We start from the raw sequence: 6,126 nt of genomic DNA, 5'->3' as shown, positions 1-6,126 counted from the left end.
TGATCTCCTTTTGAAATGTTGCCCAGTTTTAAGTGTCAAGAGCAAATGAAGCGGATGAGCCGTACTGCTTCATACTTATGTTCCACAAGCTACATGTTTCTCAATTATAACTTCTTTGAATTGAAGCAAATATAGAGCATGTTAACACAGTCAGCGTTGAGGCTAACCTCTGTTCTTGACCGTGAGGTTTTCAAACCCTTGTGGTGAAGGCTAGTGATGCTCAGAGAGAATCCCACTAACAATTTCCACCCTCTTGTCCTCCCTGCTATGCAGAAGGCTTGCTTAAAATATCAGCATACCTCAACCACAGTCTGGTTGTGGTGGCTTAATCTTGCAGTAGTTCTGGCCAGCTTGGTAATTCCAGCTCACTCTTCATGTGTAGGTAGCTCTACTATCCTGGGGCATTTCCATGCAATGCTCCCAGGCTGACACAGGGTGTCTGTCTTTGTTCCTGTCTGGAAGGATTTGTATCTTTGGCTGCAGCCCCAGCTCCATGAAGCTGCTGATGAAATTCCCATTGACTTCAGGAGGGCTTGGCATTTCCCACTTGCCGCTTCCTTCATGCCTGTGTTTGTTCATCTCTGCTTTTGTGCTCAGCTCTCCTCTCTAGCCCTTCCTCCACCACTCATCTTAAAAGATGATAGAGGTGTGTAGAAATGGCATGCTCTACCATCTTCAGAAAGGTTATTTTGTGGTTTCCTGGAGAGTCTAAGCTTGTGTCTAGCTCACTTGTCAGACCTTTCTCTTTTTTTTTTTTCTTTTTTCTTATGAAACCTGTGTTGAAGGCCCAGCCTCGCAGGAAACCATCTTTTACCAAACCACAGCAACAGAATTGTCACACAGAATTATCCCCCTCCCCAAAGCTGTCTGAAAGATCACATAAGTGGCACAGTTTCACAGCCCCGAGAATTTCACTGCTTTGCAATGGGAATGCACACACTGAATAGGAAATCCCAAGATGTTCCACTGCCTCTGCCTCAAAGAGCCAGCCTTCACTTAGCTTCATATCAATTCCTCTTAGGGTTTTTTCATCTATATGGGGGTGGGGGTGAGGGACATGACTTCTACCTACACGACAATTAGCTCAAATACAGGAGATCTCATCCAGGCTGTGCCTGTGCTTGAGGAGGTTGTACACTGGGGTCACGATGACCTTTGACTAGACTGAACTAGGACTGAGAATCAATTGGAACCTTTTTCAACTTGTTACTTGTTGCCTACCTGTCATGGTCCTTTTCTTCTTTTCAGTTCCTACTGTTTCAGCATCAGTACAAAATCAGAGTTTGATACATTTGTACTATTAGTGTTGTTCTGGTTGGTGCCCAGTTTGGGGAGTTTACGCATTATCTGTAGTAATAAGTTGTTAGTTCAACTTGGTGGTACAAACAATCACTTGAATGAGACTTAAGGGAGGTAATGTAGGTAACGCAAAATCAGAATTGAAGCTGGAGTGTGTGTTGAAAAGCCTGAGCACTGCCTTGTCCAGCAGCTGGTGAGCATCTGAAGCTGTTCAAGTTTCATCTCACATCCAAGAATTTTTGCACTATTTACAACATCCTCATGAAACAAAACCAAATTTTGTGCATTGATTAAAAAGAAGAAAGTCTTGTTGATTAAAAGAAGAATCCGTGGGTTTGTGAGACGCTGCATCTTGGAAGTGTCCTCCTGTGTAGTTCCTTTTGTTTAATTAGGTTGGCTCAGACTCCTCAGGTTTATCTGAGGTTTTCCAGCCCTACTCTTTTGTAATTCATTGTCAGGAATAATTAGGCTCAAGATTTGCAATACTCAGTGAAGGGCCAAATTCTGCATCTGTTGCTGGTTGGCAAAATAGCCAATTACTACTTCTACCTGTTTTAAGTTAGTATTTATTTTCTGCAGTAAGTCCTACATTGCTTATAATTTCTTTAGATCTAATTGACACACTACATTTTATGTAGTGTGCTGAATAAATTACATTTGCATTAATTTTTTTCCTCTCTTTTGATGTCTTTTCCTTGAAGCACAACTCTTTCCTTGTTACAAGAAATCAGAAAGACGTGAAGGAAGGCTGAGTTGAAGACTAAGGAAACCCCATTCCCCTGTTGCAGGAGGTCTTAACAGTGGCTGTCAGAATCTGCGTGGATGTGGAGCAGGTTTGAAGATGGCTGTAGTCAATATACAGGAGCTGCAGCTCCCAGGTTGCTGTTGTGTCCCTGTGCCTGCGGGTGGAAGCTCACCCATGTGCAATGCCTGCACTGGGGTCCCCACACTTATCAGTCAGCATCTTCCAAAGGCACCCAAGTCTCAAACCCTTTCCTTCAGTCAAGGAAAAGGACACAAAACTATCAATGATGACAGAGTGAAGAAGTTTAGGTGGTATTGTGTGTAATGGGATTGTCATTCTGGCCTTCTCTGCCTCATCCTTCTCCTTGAGTTTTTGTTTGCTGCTGTGTACAATTCTGTTTTGGACAGGTGGCTTGTGCCAGAGTCAAGAGGGGAATTGTTTAAAAGTATTACAAGCAGGTGGCTGGAGTGGGAGGTGGAAGCAACTATTATGGCCGAAAGGCATTTTGACACAGTGCGAATGGTCAGGTGTGGTCACTTCTCTTTTGTCCATGCACTGCTTCAACACTGTCCTGCCTCTCCAAAGCCTTTACACCACTGTGTGTCTCTGGGGCTCAGAAACACAATCAGGAGCCTGGTTGTAGTTCATGGATTAACTACTGAAAATAAAAGCAGCCACCATCGTTTGCAAGCACCTGGCATGGAGAGGAGAGGCTGTGGGACAAGCAGCATAAGGAACCTGTTCAGGATGGACGATGTGCCCCACATGGCTGTGAGATAAGGCAGAGCCCTGGTCGCATGACTACGAGATAACGTCTAGCACACAGCAGCTCTGACCGCAGGTAGACTGCAGCAGTTGGATGGGGAGACAAGGGGGAAAACCCAAAAGAATTTGAAAATCTACTTGAAAAAAAAAAAACAACACAAAAAGTCATAGCCCTCTGGCTGCACATTAAGCTAGAAAAAGCTGCACACGTAACGTTCAAGTAACAAGCCATAAAAGAGGCCACACTGCAAGATGAAAGATTTTTTTCTTGACGTGATGCACTAGTGATGAAAACTGCCAGAGGATGTCGCAGTCGATGACTTAAGGATGGAATTTCCACATTGCTCCTGAGTCCTCTTGGTTTTGCGGTGACGCCAGCCCTTAAGGGTTACTATAACGCTGATGGTTTTGTAACAGCTTTTAGCATGCAGCCGCTGCTTTTTGGTTTGGACATTAGCACTTTTATCTCAGGAGTGAATTTGTGTGACGTTTCCATGTTTCTGTTGAGGAGATGTGAGAAATCCTTTCCCATTCCTGTACGGTCAGAGGAGTCCAGGGAAAGAGAATGGCTTGGTTGGTTCTCTGAATGAATGCAAGTGCCCAGTGCTGTTATGTAGTCTGATGCATTTATGGATGCTCTTTGGAGTCCAAAGATGGATTTGATCTCATGGGAATGAGAGGCTGTAAATAACACTGTATGATTGCAGTTCCCAGTAATGGGGCTGTGATTTTGAATCTGGTTGTTCTCCGTGTAGAGGCGAGCAGAACTGCACTGGTAGGTAGCAGTTGGCTTTTCTGCAAGAGATTAATGGGGCTGGTAGTTTGCTTTAAACTGAATACTTGAAGATCTACTCCTCCTCTTCAGATGCAATAGGCCAGTGTGTTTAAAGTTACTTAAATGAGTCTGAGGAGGAGGAAGATTGTGTGTCTTCACCCTTAATCTCATGATTCCAGTTTCTGGTATTTTTCACTGAGACAAGCCACCTGAGGTGATTCTTATTGTCGCTTCTTGGAGGACTTGCTGAACTATTCATTAAAACATGAAATACATCCCACTTTAAGTAACTTAAACTTTAAGGACTCTTAGCACTTTTGTTTCATTCCTGGAATGGTTTGCAACCCGTAGTTAAATACCAGATAAGACACGGTAAGTTTCTCTGTTGCATCAAGTTCTGTGACGTGACAAGTTTAAAAACGTGATGTTCTAGGAGAAGTTCGTAGCTGCCAACAGGAATTGCTTCTGTCAGCCCAGGTTTTGTGATAAATTGATATGTTCTTGTGTGCGTGTGCCCTCTGGGTCAAGGTTGTTTGCAAAACTTGTTAGAATAAGTCGCAGAGAAGCATATATCAGTCTTTCCTGTGCAGCTGTTATCCTTTGGCTCTGGTTAAAAAGCATGCTTCTCAGCTTCCTGTACAGTGTCCTTAGGCTCTGCAGCACGCGGCGTGTGATGAAATCAGGGAATTTCAGCGAGCTCGAGGAGGAAGTGAATGTTCAGTTCTCCTGCATGGTCATGTTCAAAAGTACCCTGATAAAATGGGGGGGGGGGGGCAAGTTCAAATAACCCCATAAAATGTCTTTTGCTTGTGCAAGTAGGTGCAACGTCACTGAATTTTTATAAGTAATAAATCTCCAGCAGTGGCATTTTGTGGACTAAGTCCTAAGACAGTTATACTGTCTGCATGGGTTTTGAAGCAAATGCCATGGTCTAGAGCTGGCAGGTGGTTTACCAAAGGGAATTTCATTTTGCTATGGCAATAGGAAACCACAAAACATGCGTCTTCCTCCAGGTCATGCAGTGGGCATTCAGAGAAAAAAATCCTGAGGGTGGAGGATGTGGGGAAGATGCTAAAAATTCAGGTTTACGTTGCTCTGGTCTATTCAGAGACCACTCTCCAGGTGGGTGGAGAGTGATGTGTGACCACAGATATCTCAAACTGCTGTTCTTCAGCCAAATCAAGATGCGTTGCCAGGCTATACTTAACTCTACCTATTGTAAAGGGCATTTCTAAGTACTTTCACCAAATGCTGTGTTCGCTGGCGTGTTTGTTTTAAGTCAATTGCAGTGTCTTGCTCAAAAAAGGTCCCTCTTTAAAAAAGAAAAGAAATGATATAGAAAACTTGAGTTTTAGGCTGCTGTGTATTTGTGCTGGTGGTGTGCTGGGATCCACTTGGTCACTTTGTCTTTCAAACGATTGTTGCTGTATGTGCACCAGCAGATCATTCATGGTTGTGAGAGTGACTTACGTGATCCACTAATCTGACTTTTGTTCTATCAGTTTTCCGGATATTCTGATCTTGTTAGAATGAGCAGAATTGAAATTAATTACACAAATCCACAACCAGAGTCCTTGACCTTGCAGTAGGAATCTCCCGGAATCAAAAAGCAATATGGAGCTTGTTCACTCATGATTTAATAACTTAAGACATCAGTCGTCTCTTTTCCTACCTAAAAAGGTTAAGCTGATTTAGTCTTTGTTTGGCAGCCTTTCTGTATCTAACTAGTTCCCTTTTTGTATGTTTTATGTGTTGTATTTCATTTATTAGGATGTGTCCCAAGCTGTTCAGCTGGCAATGAGAAATGGATTTATAACTTACCACAGTGTCTTTGGCTTCCCGCTCTGACCCTTTCCTGAAAATTCCCCGCTCCACTTTGTATTGTAGTAGTACCTTATCCCTGCCTTGATATATATCTTCATCAGGGAGCTTAGAACTCAGATCTTGAAATGGCAAAGGATGTAGCATTTCCTGGAATGGCTCAAGACAGATATTCTTCCTCTGAGTACTAGTTTAGACTTAGAGTGGAAGGAAATCCCAGTAGATGACAGTTGAGGCATGGATCTGGGATTTTTCTAAAGGTGATTTACTAAAGAGAGATGTCTTTCTATTGTTAGTATTACAAGTTACAGTATCCGTTGCCCTCAGATCCAGTATGTGCTCATTTTCAGCTTTTTCCTCTATCCCTTCCCAGTTTCTGAGCAATGGAGAGGAAAATCTTCCCTAAGATGTTACGTTCCTTTTCAGGTTTGATAGGAGGGCACTCGAGTCATGCTCCAGAGTTCTGATAATCCGCCTGATTACAAAATTGCCTTTTTTTCTTAGGAAAAAAAAAAAAAGTTTTGATTTTAAGAAGAAAAGAGCTTAAAAGAAAACAGGAAGCTGATGTTGGCAGTCTAATCTGTGCTGCATGAGGAATCTGATTTCAAAAGCCGTCCTAAATGCAGGGTTAAGGGATGCAAACTGCCATGACTTTTGCAGCCATTGAGGATTTCTGTCATTGGCTCGCACTACTCTCTTTTAGAGGAAGGTGAAAACATGA

Source organism: Coturnix japonica, chromosome 4 (assembly GCF_001577835.2).
Source record: "Coturnix japonica isolate 7356 chromosome 4, Coturnix japonica 2.1, whole genome shotgun sequence".
NCBI classification, from domain to species: Eukaryota; Metazoa; Chordata; class Aves; order Galliformes; family Phasianidae; genus Coturnix; species Coturnix japonica.
Note: the sequence above shows the minus strand (reverse complement) of the source record.